This window comes from Benincasa hispida, chromosome 2 (assembly GCF_027475165.1).
Source record: "Benincasa hispida cultivar pf3 chromosome 2, pf3_genome.v1.1, whole genome shotgun sequence".
Taxonomy (NCBI): Eukaryota; Viridiplantae; Streptophyta; class Magnoliopsida; order Cucurbitales; family Cucurbitaceae; genus Benincasa; species Benincasa hispida.
In genome coordinates, this window is record NC_143479.1 from 30,383,815 (window position 1) to 30,401,008 (window position 17,194).

Here is a 17,194-nt window from a genome sequence, read left to right on the forward strand (position 1 = left end):
ACTGACACCATAGCGATGGTAGAAAAGAATATTTCAATATTGTTTTGCAGGAAATCAAGTCACCCCATGCGTTCAAGGCTTAAGATAAAAGGAACAACGCATCTACGTCGCATTGCACCTATCATTCAGGAATGAATAGGCGATCAACGCAATCTCAATCGCATGCGGTAATATGTCCAGGGAAGTTGAAATCCCGCTGGTCTGGGCCATTCCAGATCAAGACTATCTTTTCCCACGGCGCAGTGGAACTGACAACTGAAGACGGAAACAATGCATTTAAAGCCAATGGTCAACGAATTAAGCCTTATTATAGGGGCGATGTGGATCGACGCATGCATACCATTGACTTGGGCAAGCAGGATTAACCACTCGCGGGGGATGCTATTGCGGTAATTCTGAAAACTCTCTCCAATTAGCATCCCTATCTATGTTTTCTTAATTTCTTTACTACTTTCTTTACCGCTTTCTAAATTACGTTATTTAATGTTTATTAGAATTAGCCATTAATGCTTTCTGTATTTTCCTTCAATTTAATCCATTAGTATCTTTCCATGTCATGTTTAATTCCTTTAATTCATCGACATTAGTAGCGATGTTCTTAAAATTTTTTGTGAATGACTAGATGAAAAGTTGAACACCGCAAAGTATTTTCGACTTGCGTTATTGATGAATTAAAATGAAAAAATAAAAATTGGTATATAATGCGATGATGGATGCATTCCATGATAACAGATACACTTCGCATCCATTACACCCAAATGCATTGCGTTGAGGGGTGTGTTGTGCTCATATGTGTTCTTTGCCCGTCCTTAGCGAAGATGGACTATGTTGAGGTAGTGTTGCGCTGGTAGAAATATCGTGTGCCCGTCCTCCAAAAATACGTTGAGTTGAGGGGTGTGTTGCGGGAATATGTGCATTGTTGCCCGTCCTCAGCAAAAATATATTTGCGTTAATGAAAGCGCGGTGTAATTTTTAACCGTGCACCCGTCTGAATCAAATCCAAAAGATAATTGCAATTCATTATTTTTCTATGTTTATCTAAATTCTTTGATTCTTTGTACAGGAAAAACTTTCTGTATTACGATATCTATAATCACTGGTATACTTTGTTAATTTTCAATACAACTGAGTAGCAATTCTCTCTATATGCCTGTGCCTCTTCTTTATCATCCTTTGTCAACTTTGCGATATTCTTAATCTTTCCTTTTGCATTATTCATTGCGTTGCCATGATGTATAATATGCATACACTTAGTAACATTTCCCACACTTTGTATTTTCTGACTAACATTTAGTTAATTCGTAGCTATAGCAATAATTTATCTTTTATCTTTCAAAATTCTGCTCAAACCTTCTTTTTAAAATTTTGTCTAAATGTTTGTCTAGTCTGCCCAAACAACACAATGAAGACCTTGCGCATCTCTAAATTTGGGGGTGGGGAAGGTCTGAGGAGATGAGATCAAGTGATGCGGTCATTAAGAAAAATGCGCTCATTATTTCCATTTCAAAAAAAATCTTAAAAAAAAATTCATATAAACTCCAATGTCAGCGCAAGGGAAACCTCAAAAACAATCCCAACCTGATATGAGTTAAGTTGTGAAAGGAGCCTGCTCGTAGTTGGATGTTTGCATGACACCCGTGGGAGCAAGCCAAAACGAAGGTGGGTTTCCAAAAACAACGCAATATGAAAAGAAAAAAATGATAAAGAAAAAATAAAAGAATGCAAGAGACAACTCCTTTGAAATTCATGAGTTAAAGTTGAGATTGGCACACAACCGTAGTTGGATGTTCGCATGACACCCGTGGGAACAAGCCAAAACGAAGGGTGTCACTATGATCAATAGTCTCTAATAAATGACGCAAAGTTTGACCACCGCATCCAGACACATAAAGTTGTTTTGACAAGAAGAGGTAAACATTCTTTTTAAAACTAGAAAAGCATTTTTGAGCAGAAATTTGTAGTATAGAAGAATAAAGTAGAGCTTTGTTATGAATTTTCAAGGATAGAAAGAAATTTCGATGTTAAGTAATGTGCCTAAGTGGAGCATTCGGAGCATCCAATCGACGCAAAATGTAGGATCGAAATTGATTATTGTCTTAGTAGAAGATATGCTTGAGGACAAGCATATATCTAAATTTGGGGGTGTGATAACTTGTAGAAATACAAGTTATTTATACTGCTTTATTTAGATATTGCGGCCAAAAGAAAGGAAAGTTGCGTCAATTGTATAGAAATTAGCTAAGAAATGCGAGGATTATAAATTGTTGTCAATACACCCACTGACACCATTGCGATAGTAGAAAAGAATATTTCAATTTTATTTTGCAAGAAATCAAGTCACCGCATGCGTTCATGGCTTAAGCTAAAAAGAACAACGCATCTACATCACATTTTGCCCATCATTTAGGAATGAATAGGCGATCAACGCAATCTCAATCGAATGCGGTAATAAAAAATAGCAACACATGCAGGCAAATGATCGAAGATGCAAAAGAGAACCGCAATTGCGGAGGATCCAGACACGTGTACAGCTGATCGTTGTGCATTTCTGATGGGATTGATCACGTAACAGAAGGAATATTCACTCCACCATTTCTGGAATTTCCATAACAATAAAGTGGGGTCCACACTGCAGAGAGTCAAAACTGAGCCTATAAATAGCCTATGAAATTCTATGAGAAAATATACTTGATATGGGCATATTTTGATAATTGTATATTGAGAGAGACTGGTTTGAAGAGCCTGATCGGAGAAGATCTGGGAAGATTTAAGAGACAAGGCCGAGAGGTGAGTCTCAGGGAAAATCCTTTCAATACTCGCCATTGAAGCTCTGTACCAAGGTCACTTCTATCGAACGAGTAAGACTGAGAGGGAAACTCTTCTCTTCATCCATTCCATACGCCGGCAAGCAAATCCACTGTCCAGATCTGTGTCAAGACGTTGACACTCTTCTGTATTTGTTTCTATCTCTTTATCATCAATTTTATTCATCTTCTTAGTCTATCATTCACACCATGTATCAGATGCTAAATATTAGTATTGAATGTCATGATCATTTCCATCTCCATCTTTCTGTCTATTTCCGTTCATCCGTAATTCGCTTTCTTCATGATGTTTTCTTAATCCCTTGGTAATTAGCAGGAATCTAACAAGTAAATTAATCTGTGTTAAGGAAATAAATATGTTTAGCTAAAGCATGCTAGATGTCATCTTCACCTGTGAGAGCAAAAGTGAAGATGCCATTCCTCCTGTCGAGAGAAGGTTGGAAGAATGCGTTAACTAAAGCGAGAGGTACTTCCAGAGATGGAAGCAACCTTGCGTTCATTACGTTCATCCCTGTTCACCACAAAGATGTGGGAACACGGCCGATCACCGAGAGGTGTATGCCAAGGAAAAGCGAAACCATAGTTAAGTCTTTAACGCAATTGATAACTTGCGATGTTTATACTAGTTATCTTTTCTATTTCTATTTCATACATAAAGACTTGCCACCGCATAACACGACCCTTTGTATAATCTTCACAGTCAGTCTCAAACTTAATATCATGTATCATGTATCTTGTATCTTGTATCATAATAACTTAGGTTTACTTTTATCGCACTTTATTTTATTACCGCAACTTTACTTTACCGCATAATTTTACTTTACCACAACTTTAAATACCTGTATAAACACAACTTTTATTAATTGAAAAACCCAGGTCGCATATATCACGAAGATAACGCATTAACTAAGCAATCCCTGTGTTCGACCTCAGATCACTCCGAGAAAATTGCGTTGGAATTATACTTGGTTTCAGCGCAAGGAAACTTGTGACAACGCATAGCATACTATAAGCATTCCATTAATAACGCATACATTTAGGAGTAGTATCGTATAAAGTATGAATAAGCATATCACAGCATCCATATTCCATTTCCATTCCAAGTCAACAAGTTTATGGCAACATGAGCTTGCATGATTCACATTCATCATTATCCATATTTGTCCACATGCTTATTTTTAGACAACAACAAAATCTGTGTACCAAGTTTATGGCGCTGTTGCCGGCGATCATAAACTTGCATTATAATCATCCATGCGTTGTGTGACATAACATAAATTCTATGTTTACAGACATCTAGAGGAGACAATTTATATGATGCAACCTAAAGGATTTGAAGTTAAAGGAAAAGAAAATCTCTTTTGCTTACTCAATAAGTATATATATGGGTTAAAACAATCACCTAGATGCTGGTATAAGAGATTCAATGATTATATTTCTAGCATTGGGTTCAAAGGAAGTTCATTTGACATATGTGCTTATGTAAACACAGGTTATTACAAGGACAAAGTTTACCTACTCATATATGTAGATGACATGTTGCTAGCAAGTAGGTCCAAATAAGATCTAACCCATGTTAAAAACCTCTTAAAAAGAGAGTTTGATATAAAGGGCTTAGGAGAAGCAAGCAAGGTCCTAGAAATAGAGATCCATAGGAACAAAGAGGAGTCTAGTCTAAGCATCAATCAGTCCTATTATTGTAAGAAGATCCTTAAAAGGTTCAACATGAATGATGCCAAACCTGTGAATTTACCCATTGCTCAACACTTTAAGCTTTCCTAAGCTAACTTTCCTAAGGATTCTGACCCAGAACATAAAAAATAGTTGGTTGTCATACCCTATAGTCAAGCTATTGGAAGCCTAATGTATTTAATGATTTCTACTAGACTTGATCTCTCATATTCAGCTAGCTTAGTGAGTAGATATATGTCTAATCCTGGTAAGAGACACTGGGAGGCTACTAAATGAATCCTAAGGTATCTAGTTTGGTCTAAACACTCAAAGTTAGTTTATCAAAGGTCAGCTATGAAGGAACTCTTAACGAAGAGCATCCATCACGCATTCTGATCTTTCTGATTTCATTGTGACCGAAATACAACATATACATTCTAACAGATAGTTATGCAAATTAACATTAATTAGCGGCATGCTTCAAACAATAAAACACAAGGGAAAGAGTTCTCATACCAGTTGAAGACTCTCTTCAAACGTCGAACTCAAAGCAGTGGAAGAACCTCTACACGAACTATCGCCCAGCAAAATAGTCGATTGCGGCAGCACAATCATCTACACGAATGGCAGCTACACGAAAAGTCACGAACAAAAAAGTAGCAGGGATGACACCACCAGTTGGAGCCCTTGGTATTCTCGGAGTGAAAATCCAAAGTGTGGTCTTTGGTGAATTTGGTAGAGGTAGAAGAAAAGACAGATCGTGTAGACAATAAGCAAGTGGGAGAGAAAGAGCTATCGTATAGCAGTGATGCTTATCGTTTAGATGAAACTACATGATCATGTAGGTTTTACTAAGCGATCGTTTAATAAAAGGTAGACGATCATTTAGAAAACGTGGCACGCTATGCGATCGTTTAAGAAAGCTAAGCGATTGTTTAGGGATAGGCATGCGATCGATTAGACGTTGGTGTGCAATCGTTTAGACAATGAGCTACTATCGTATAGGTTCTCAAGCTAGGCGATCGTTTACGTTTTCACACCAATTGCGATTTTTTCGAACCATTTGCAAAATGAAAACAATTTTCATTGTATTCATCGATTACCATAACTGAATGTGGCTACTCCCACTAACGCACGATTGAGGAGAATGATATGGCCAATTATCTCATAATTAACCAATTTAATAATAAATGAATATAATCATATTATATTCTTACCCTATAGTTTGATATCACATATCTACTATGATAATTTCTCCTCCACTTGATATAAATCATATTTATATAATTTCCTCCAAAATAATGTATCTCATACATTTAGCCAATTATATCATATATAATTAACCAGTTCTATAATCGAACTCCCTCTTGTCAATTTAAACATTTCAATCTAACCCAAACGCTGATTCTCAACTTTATCCAAGCTACCTAGGGGACTTAATGGACTTGTGGCTCGAAGCTCCAATGGTACGTGAATAGCTGACTATACTCTTAGCCACAAGATCCTTCACAGTTCCTTCACAAGCATTATAATAGATATATTTCTGTATCCATTGGATATAACCAACCATGAGTACGATGACCCTTCACAGATGCTCATAAGTACACCTGAGCCAATTTACTATTTTGTCCCTGTGGTTACATCTCATTCCTTATGTACCACTAATTCCTCTAATGAACAATACAACATAGTCCAATTATGTGTGAACACCTCTCGAGCCAAAAGAAGGTGTGTGGCGCCACATCGTTCAAGTCCTGAAATAAGCCCTTAAGGGAGCTATCTATCTACTTACCCCTGCCTCGGGGAAGGAGTGAATTCCATCTTGTGTAGCTGAGTTCCCAGCTCCCAAATCAGATGAATCCCCAAAATGGTAGGTTTGAATCGGCAACTTGGCCACTCGTGCCCAAACAAATCAAAGGACCGCCCTCAATGGCAGGAGTTCCCAACTCACTCAGGATTGAGGTTATGTTTATTGGTTTGTGGTAAAGCAAATAAAACATACAACTGAGTAAAATAAAGATGTGAAGTAAATATCATATATTATACAGCACAAGCGTTCGTACAAACTGTTTACAAACTACAAGACACGAAACTTTAGGGCATCAACCCCAACAAGTTGAACCAAACCTAGAGCTTTATGGATATGTTGATGCTGACTATGCTGTGATTCGGACAAAATGAGGTCCTTAATAGGTTACCTTTTCCTTTTTGGTCCTAATCTAATTAGCTAGAAAGCATCATTATAGCCTATAGTAGCCTTATCTACAATTGAATCAAAGAGGCTTTGTAGCTCAGGGAACTGCTGAAAGATTTTGAAATAGATCAAACAGTAGTGAAACTCTATTCTGATAACCAAAGTGCTATCCATTTGTCCCGAAATCCACAATTCCACATTAGAAGAAAGCACATTGATATCAAATATCATTCGTTAGAGATAAAATTGAGATCGGGGAGATAGAAATTTTAAAGGTCCATACTTCTGATAATGTAGTTAATATGTTAACAAAACCTGTTTCAAAACTTAAATTGTTTAAATGTTTAGAACAAGTTGGTTTTGAGCTTCCAGACATAGGGTAGACAAACTGGTCAGAGTCAGGAAGATCATGAAGATTACAAGGAATTGGAGTCAAGGTGGAGAATTTGAAGAAGCTTTGACTCAAATACCTCAGATTTTTGTTTGTTTATAACTAACACTTGTAACTGTCAGCTGGTATATCCTTATAAATACCATTGATTTCAAATTCAAATTACAGAGATATCATCATTTTCTTAGTTTTCTACAAACATCAAAATCTGTAAGCAATTTTCATTAAGTAAAAAGAATTCAGATCTTCTCCTGAACATAGGCAATCTTGCCGAACTATGTAAACACTGTGTCTATTTCTTCTTTCCTTATCTTCCTTGTTCAATCGAGTAATTTTTTACTGCAAATCACGTGCCAATCATTCACATTTCAAATCGAATCGAGTAGTCAGATTATCGAGTCAATCATGAACTTTTCAAGAGTTTCAGACTTGTGACTTAAATGTAGCCATATATCGAGTAGTCATCAATAAAACTTAAAAAATATTGATATCCTCCTCGTGCTTTTATATTCGTCGGACCATATAGGTCTGTAAGTTCGAGAAGCTCTTTGGCACGAAGACCTTTTTTAGAAAAGATTGTTTTGTCATTTTTCTCTCAAGACATGATTCACATGGAGGTAAAGAACTATCTTCTAACTGACTTAGATGACCTTTTTAACCAATCTCTCAATCCTATTGAGATTAATGTGACCAAATCTGAGGTGTCAAAGATAGGCGTTAGGAGAAATTTTTCATCTTTTATTTTAAGTCTCAACCATTTTAAACATCTCTATATTTAGAATGGTCTTTGTTTTAATTGGTTTTAATATGTACAAGTTATTTTCGAGGTATTGCAGAACCAATATGAACACCTCTTGAAAAAACAAACACTTCATTAGTTTCAAAAGATATTTTGTCCATATTTTCTAACAGATAAGAAACGGAGATTAAGTTTATTTCATCTTAGGTACATAATATACATTTCTAAGTAAGATGAAAGATTCTCCAAAAATAGCTTATCTCCCACTGCATGTGCTGAAATGATTTCACTCGTTCCCACCTTGGAAGTCATTTATTGTTTAGAAAGTTGTCTCCAAGAACTAGTTTCCTATAGAACAGTGCAAAAATTAATAGCGGCACCTGGATCTAATATCCAGGTTAGACATGCTTCAACTACTAGTAAATCTGATTTACCTTGTTTCTCCTTTTTCGCTTTATTTTCTGCCAAATATTTTGGGCAATTGCTTTCCAATGCCCATCTTCTCTGTAATGGAAACGCTTTCCTTTGGGAGTCTTTTTTTTGTTTTTGTTTTTCTTCGTAGTGGTTTTCTTATTCTATTTACCCTTCTTCTTCATTTGTACTGACTTTTCTTTTTGAAGAAGAGGGAACAAACTTCTTTTTATCAGCGGATTTTTTTCCAGACGTCGACCCCTTTACAAACTTTTTAGATCGTGAAATAACATTTACTTCAATTTCTTTAAGTTTCATCATTGACTGATATGTTTGTAGTTCGTTTAACGGTGTAGTCAAATTGTAAGTAATTTTGTTCATAACAGCATTGGTTCTAAAAGGTAGATAACTCTCCGAGAGAGATTCCAATATCACACTGACTTGACTTATTTCATCTATCATCGCCCCATGAGCCTTAACAATATTAAAATAGACCATCATATCAAGAACATATTCTCTAACATTGGTACCATCTTTCATGCAAGTACTGTAAACATACTTAATGGCTTCATGTCAAACAGAGGATGACAGTTGCCCAAATATCTCTTGGAGCAACGCCATTATCTTATGGGTAGTGGGCATTATCTCATGTTTCTTATTAAGTACATCGGATATACTTGCTAAGATATAAGCCCAGGCTTTTTCGTTAGCCCTAACCCACCGATCATAGATGTCCTGAACATTTCGGTTCGCTGTTGTATTAGGAATCAGAGGACATTCCTCCGTCAACACAAACCTCAAATCATCCACAACTAATATCGTATTAATGTTGGATTTCCAATTTGAATATCTTTCTCCATTAAACTTATCGGAAGAAAGCAGTTGTATAATTGAATTCGACATTGCTAAAAAAATTAAACATGTTCTATTAAACTTATGCATCTAAATCCAATTTTAGCAAAAATAATAAAGTACCCAAAAAATCTTTATTTATTTGCAACAATACTTTAGTGATTTAGAACAGTTGCTACCGTAGGGCAGTCAACAATTCCTTCATTGAAGCAAGATAATTCTTGACCAAATACTACATCAGAATAACTCTTTATTCCTATAGTTCTTTTTTGTTATCATTTTTGGTCAAGATTTTACTAAAGATTAGTAATTCTTGTAAGTGTGACCCACCATTTTCAAATTTTATAGAATGATATGAATATGCCCTCGAGATGGAAGATAATATCCAAGACGGAACTATAAGACCCTATTCATTTACTGAAGCCTGGTTTGATCCGAATCCTATGTTACAACTCTCCTTGGGATCGTCGTGGTTAACGACTAGCAAGTGTCGCTTAAAAATGACAGCAGGTGCAACATAGGAATCTCATGGTTTAAACTAATGAAGAAGATCGTAGGATAATGTTGACACATTTTCTTCACCCACTTACTATGAACTACTTCACCCATTCACCTTGTTATTGACCCATGCAAACACTTTGCAAATGGAGTAGTCGCTGTAAAAGCGACACAAAGCTGAGCATGGATCTCACGGTGTGAACTCTTGAGGACGTAAGAGCTAATAACTATATATCAAATATATTGTAATCTCCCACGGAAGTGTTCTAAATGTTTGGGTATCTATTTACTTAGGTTTAAAATGGCTAACTTTAAACAACCTAAGTCTATATCATTGTTATCCAAGTATAACATTTATATTTGGATATAACCCTACGTGTCTAAGTGTTTAAACCAATTTTAAACCTCACACCACTCACGCAAGCTCATAAAATCAGTTAACAATACTCAATATTTCGATCATAATCCCTAGGTAGGAGGTGTTACGTAAACCGTCAACTTAAGTACCCCCATCCTTAGATAAGTTTATGAACCGATTTGAGTTTGTAACCAAATTTTATAAGGTAACAATCTATTTTAACAGTTAAAACTAGTTGTTAACCTAAGTGAGCATGTTGTGTATCTTTGTAATGGATTTTAAAGTCTAATTTCATTTTATAACAACTTATAAAACTTTTAGACATGCTAAACATCCAAAACATACATCAAAGGGATTCATATTTAATATAACATTTATATTAAAAGAAACCCTATACATGCATACTATATATTATAAAAATTTATAACATACTTTCAATGCATGTAATATGTCTCCTACGGTGAGATTTTAAATGTACAAGTCATATTTTATGCACATACAAGATCTATTCAATTATAACATACATCACATGCATAAATAATTAAACACATACTGATATGGTTTTAGTTTTGGTATTTTTAAGTAAACAAAAGCCTAAGTATTACAAAAATAGTAAGAAACAGCTCCAAACTGCTTATGGATTGCTCGAACAGCTCCAAATTGGGCCCAAAAAAGCTTGAACCAGATGTGAATCACCTGAAGCAAACCAAAAAAAATAATTTTGAAGGTGAACTGAGTTAGGTTTGAAGAAATCCGATCAAATCGGTTCAATAATCTCGCTTGGATAGACCGAATCTTGCTGTTGGACATAATCTCGCTAGGATGAACCGAATCTCACTGCTGGTTGGAAATCTCGCTTAAGCTTGATTCAAAATCGCACTTGAACTAGAAATCTCGCTCAAGCTCAATTCAGAATCTTGCTTGAACTCAAAATGTCGATCAAATTCAGAATCTTGCTTGAACTCGAAATCTTGCTTAAACTTGATTTAAAATCTCACTCAAATTTGATTCAGAATCTCGCTCCAACTTGAAATCTCACTCAAACTCGGTTCAAAATCTCGCTCGAAATTTATGCAGAAGCTCACGAACTGGAAATTTGCAGCTTGGCCTTCTTCACTTCTTTCTTCGATTACAACTTAATTTCAACTTTTAATGACTCTATATGAATTACAGACTCTTAAACACATATTAAGGCCCATTAAACAAGAGCCAATTACAAGAGAAACAACATAATTGAAAAGATTCAAATGCCAAAACACTGAAAACCCATATCAGTACTCTATTTTCATATAGTTCATGAAGAGAACCCACCAAACTCAAATTAACAATAGTGAAGTACTTAAATCATGCTCTGATACCAATTGAAGGAGTAATATAACATGCATGGAAGACTTCAGAACCAATAAGCACTTAAGTTACATTTAATTTGAGTTTTAAACATGCTATTCATATGACATTCATAAGAGGGTTTGAAATGTATATTACCTTTGAAGATCTCTTCCACAAATTCAGTAGAATTTCACCAAGATTAAGCTTGAATCTTCAAGAAGACCACCACCAAGATCTTCTCCACTATGCTTAAGAAGGAATGTGTGGTGGAAGTATGATGCTCGAAATTATGTGGTGGAAATATGGATGATATGCGTGATGGATTTGCGTTGTGCACTCAAGTTTCCCCAGCGAAATTCAAGTGTAAATTCCTTTGAGTTTCCTAGTAAGTCCAAGGTCGAACACAGAGACTTGTGAAAATAATTGCGTTGGTAATATTTATGAAAACTTTGTGGTAACCAAGTAAATAAATAAAGTTTTAGGTGTGTTGTTGCGTTGATGAAAAAGAAATAAATAAAGGCGGTGAATTTGAGAAAGACAGTTGCATTGATAGATGCAATGAGTATTTGATGAACGGGTTGAGAAGATCTATAACTAGCATTCAGACTATGCGATCATGTTAGAACCATGCATAGCAAGTCATTTTCTAATGTAAATGCGATGCTCTTAAGTCCAGGATGCATGTGTTAAATGCAAAGTGTCCATAGAGCTTATCCCTAAGTCTCTACTCTTGTCCTATGTGTTGATGCAAAATGCATGAAAGCAAGGTGACCGCATACAATCATATCTTATCGCTAAGATGCATGCAATGCGTTGATAACAAATAATGCTCATTCCTAAGCGCCTATCTCCCGTTTATGCGTTCTAATCTGGTTCTTCCAAACCTAGATTTTGACCTGACCTTTCCAAGTCTAGATCCTATCCTTGGACTACTCTCCCAAGTATCTCTAATAGACGAATGAAGCATACATAAACAAGATAATCGCAAAGAATGAAGATTCCCTCGTTATGCTAACTAACTGCTTCTCAACCCATTCAACTAATTTAGCTACTCATGCATGGATGACAGAGAGTGAACAGATATAGAGAAAGAAATTCCATTCTTATAAATGAGTTGAGTACAAGATGACAATGGAAAGTAAAGGTAGAGAGCCTGGTAGCAATTCCTTGCTGACCGAGGCTTTTTACACTGAATCTCTATTCTGATTTACAAATGTTCCCGCTTTCACAAGCGTCGACCCTCTCTCTATCTGGGAGCTTCCGGTGCTTTCCCAAGCTTACTAGAACGATCTACCGGTACAGCTTTCTTCCTTGTGTCCGCCTTAAAATGGAAAAATAAACTACGGACAGAGGCATGAACTTGTAAAGTGGTGAATTAATCAATTACTTAACCCTTTTTCTGAAGAATGCACTTGGTATTTATAGAGCATCCATGGTGAAAGGCGGCTTCTCTCTTCTGGTTGTACAGACGGGACAGCTTTAATTCTGGATTGATGCACCGAATAATTGTCACCGATAAAGCTGAATATACTTCGTGATCGTTATCGGCTGTCAACTTAATTTGGATTCGACTGCCATCAGCTTTCTGTCCCATCACTCTTAATTATCCTTTCACCCGGATGCGTCCACCATGTTGTTCTAACCAGATCTTAATTATTGGCTGTTAACTTAATGTTTGCGAGCATGATCATCACAAAGTCTTGCGGTGAAGTTGCGCTCGACCAATGTATTCCTATGATCGCAATCTTTGCTTTGCGTTAACACATATTCTGCACAAAAATATAAAGATCAACTGCTCTAATTAATTGGGCGCGTGCGACCGTAATATTATAGAGCCTATGCTTAATGGACACAATTTAACATATTCTATCAATGCAATCCAACATTGTTTAAGAACTTGGCACTAAAAAGAATCATCGCAACTTGGTCAATGCAACATGGTAGGCGCATCCAGGTGAAAGGATAATTAAGAGCGATGGGACAGAAAGCTAACGGCAGTCGGATCCAAATTAAGTTAACAGCCGATAACGGTCACAAAGTACATTCAGCTTTATCGGTGACAATTATCCGGCACATCAGTCAGGAATTAAAGTTGTCCCATCTGTACAACCGAGAGAGAGAAGTCGCCTTTCGCCATGGAAACTCTATAAATACCAAGAGCATTCTTCAGAAAAGGGGTTAAGCAGTCGATTAATTCATCACTTATAAGCTCACGCCTCTGTCCATAGTTTTCTTTTATTTTAAGGCGGACGCGAGGAAGAAGGAGTGCCAGTAGATCGTCCCGGTAAGCTTGGGAAAGCACTGGAAGCTCCAAGACAAAGAAAGGGCCGACACCTGCAGAAGCAGGAACATTTGTAGATCAGAATAGAGATTTAGTGTAAAAAGCCTCGATCGGCAAGGAATTGCTACCAGGCTCTCTACCTTTACTTTCCATTGTCATTTTATACTCAACTCAGTTGAATTGAATGTTTTTCTCTATATCTGTTCACTCTCCGTTATTTATGCATGAGTAGCTAAATTAGTTGAATGGGTTGAGAAGTAGTTAGCTAGCATAACAAGGGAATCTTCATCTTGTGGTTATCTCGTTTGTGTATGCTTCATTCGTCTATTAGAGATACTCGGGAGGGTAGTCTAAAGACAGGATCTAGACGTGGGAAGGTCAGGTTAGAATCTAGGTTTGGAAGAACCAGCTTAAATCGAATAAACAGGAGATAGGCACTTAGGAATGAGCACTATTTGTTATTAACGCATCGCATGCATCTTAGCAATAAGATATGATTGTATGCAGTCACCTTGCTTTCATGCATTTTGCATCAATGCATAGGACAAGAGTAGAGACTTAAGGATAAGCTCTATGGACATTTTACATTCAACACATGCGTCCTAGACCTAGGAGCATCGCATTTACATTGGGAAATGACTTGCTGTGCATGGTTGTAACATGATCACAAGGTTAGACGCATTCCCGAGTAACGCTAGCTAAAATATCTTCTCAACCCGTTCATCGTATACTCATTGCATCTATCAACGCAAATATCTTTCTCAAATCCGTCGCCTTTATTTACTTCTTCTCTTTCATCAACGCAACAACACACCACACTTTATTTATTTACTCAGTTACCACAAAGTTTTCATAAACATTACCAACGCAATCTATTTTCACAAGTCCCTGTGTTTGACCCTGGACTTACCAGGAAACTCAGAGGAATTTACACTTGAATTCTGCTGGGGAAACTTGAGTGCACAACACAATCCATCAACACATATCATCCATATTTCCATTCATAAAAATAATGCATCAAGTTTTTGGCGCCGTTGCCGGGAACTTCGGCAAAATAGTTGTTAACAGTAATTTTTGTGAATTCTTGGCAGGACTCTATCTTTGGCGAACTACGACCCGAAGATTGAGAGAACATTTCAAAGGAGACTAAGAGACCGCAAACAGCAACCATAATCTGATAAAGAAGAGATGGTGGAGCAGCCTGGAAATGGAGCACCAAACAACAACAATGTCATGGCAAATCTGATTCTGTTGGCGAATGATCGCAATAGGCCCATTAGGAACTATGCATCGCCAAACCTCTATGATTTCTCTTCGGGAATCATGAGGCCTGCCTTAGATGGAAGTAGATTTGAAATGAAACTGGTGATGCTGCAAGTCAATTCAGAGGAAGGCGTGGCGAGGATCCGCACGCCCACCTTCGAAGTTTTATTGAAATGTACAATACTTTTGTGTTCCCGAACATCTCTGCTGAAGAAGTTCGACTAAGATTGTTCTCATTTTCTTACTGTGATCAGGCTAGGAAATGGGCTTATTCACTCGAACCAGGAGAGATTACTCCCTGGGAGCAGGTGGTGGAAAAGTTTATGAAGAAGTATTTTCCACCTACCGAGAACGCAAGACGAAGAAAGCTTATTACTAATTTTGAACAAGAGATCGACGAAATGCTCAGCGATGCTTGGGCGAGGTTTAAAAGGTTGGTCCGAGATTGTCCACATAATAGGCTGCCAGATTGCCTGCAAATGGAAATTTTCTATCTCGGTTTGAATCCTGCTTCGCAGACTGCTGCCAATGCGGCAGCAGCTGGTGGTCTTCTTGAAAAAACTTACGATGAGGCGAAGAATATCCTGAACCGCATCTCTAAGAAACATCAAGACTAAGGGGAGAGTGACCAGAGATTAAGACTCAATGATTCTAACGTAAATAACGATGCCATTATTTCATTACAAATCCAAATAACAGCAATGATGAATTTGATTCAAGGAATGGCGATCAGCAGCCTAACACCGCAAGGTGGGCAAATCAACGCAATAAGTCAAAACACCACAAGTTGTGCGACTTTCTGTGATGGATATGCGATGGAAGATTGCCTGCAAAATCCACAGTCTGTATATTTTGTAAAGAATAACCCCTTTTCAAACACTTACAACCCTGGGAGGAGAAACCACCCCAATTTTGCTTGGAAGAATCAACAACAAAATTTTCAATCTGTGGCGCAAAAAGAAAGACCACTAGGATTCTTTCAATGAAACAATGGTCAACAGAGCAACCAAGCAAGTAGCTCACAACACACGCAATTTTCTTCTCTAGAGAGCCTATTGAAGCAATATATAGAGAAAAACGAGACAGTGCTTCAAAGTCAGGCTACATGCATCCGCAACCTCGAATTGCAAATGGGTCAGATTGCAAATGAGCTCAAAAGTAGACCACAAGGGGCGTTGCCAAGTTCAACCAAGCTTCCACGCAACCCAGGGGGATCAGGAAAGAAGCAAAGTCAGGTTGTGACAATGCGCAGTGGAAAGATTGTGGAAGGAGAAAAGAAGGAGCAGAACAAATCAACTTCCATCGCAACTGAGCCTAAGATTGCGACAACGCAAGAAGAAGAAAAAGAAAATGAAGCAGTAGAACCTGAGGTTGCGTCAACCTCAAAGTCAAATGAAACGGGCACCGTGAAAGTTTAGTTACCACCCTTCCTTCAGAGGCTAAGGAAGAAGAAAAACGAAGAGGTATAGTACCAACGCTTCCAGTCTATGTTAAAACTATTCCTTTCAATGAAGCGATTGAGGAAATGCCTGCCTATGCTAAGTTTTTTAAGGACATGGTAACTAAGAAGAGAGGTGCTAGAAAATTTGCCACGGTGGCATTAACGCAAAGTTCCAAATCTATTATCCCCCCGAAGATGAGCGATCCTGGGAGCTTCACTATTCCTTGCTCCATAGGAAGACTCTATATTGGGCAAGTCCTGTGTGACTTGGGGGCCAGCATAAATTTGATGCCGCTGTCAATCTTTCAACAATTAAATGTGGGGCAACTTGTGCCCACATCCGTGACTCTCCAATTGGCTGACAGATCTTTGGTTCATTCAAAAGGTAAGGTGAAGGACGTGCTAATCACGATTGATAAATTTATTTTTCCAACTGACTTCATCATCCTAGATTATGAGGCTGACAAGGATGTACCCATCATTTTGGGGTGACCTTGTCTATCAACAGGTTGAGCTCAAATTGATGTGCACAAGGGAGAAATCACTTTGAGCATAAACGGACAGAAGCTCAAATTTAATATAATTCGTGCCATGAAATTTCCAGATGAGGAAGACCTGTAAGATTCTGATGATAGCCTGAATTTGATTGAAGAAGAAAAGTTTGAAGAAGAGTGTGAAGAAGAGGATGCCAACGCATCCGTAGCTGCCTGCAATGCGATCGTAGCAAAAACAAACAAAGAAGAAAGATCGATCGCAACACAAGAAGAAGAACCGAAAGAAGAAAGAAAAACAACACAACCTTCCCTCGTGGAACCACCAACACTTGAACTAAAAACCCTACCAACACATTTGAAGTACGCATTTCTGGGGCAGAATGAGAAGTTGCCAGTGATAATTTCCTCTGCGCTTAACGCTGATCAAGAGAATGCGTTGATGAGCAT

The 17,194-nt window shown here is 37.4% G+C and overlaps 1 non-coding gene across 1 annotated transcript; it reads right to left on the reverse strand.

The window, feature by feature from the left end:
- Positions 1 to 15,168: 15,168 nt before the first annotated feature.
- LOC120072362 (small nucleolar RNA R71) lies at positions 15,169 to 15,275 on the reverse strand. The gene has a single exon (XR_005480427.1). It is a non-coding gene; the product is annotated as a small nucleolar RNA R71 (small nucleolar RNA).
- Positions 15,276 to 17,194: the final 1,919 nt, after the last annotated feature.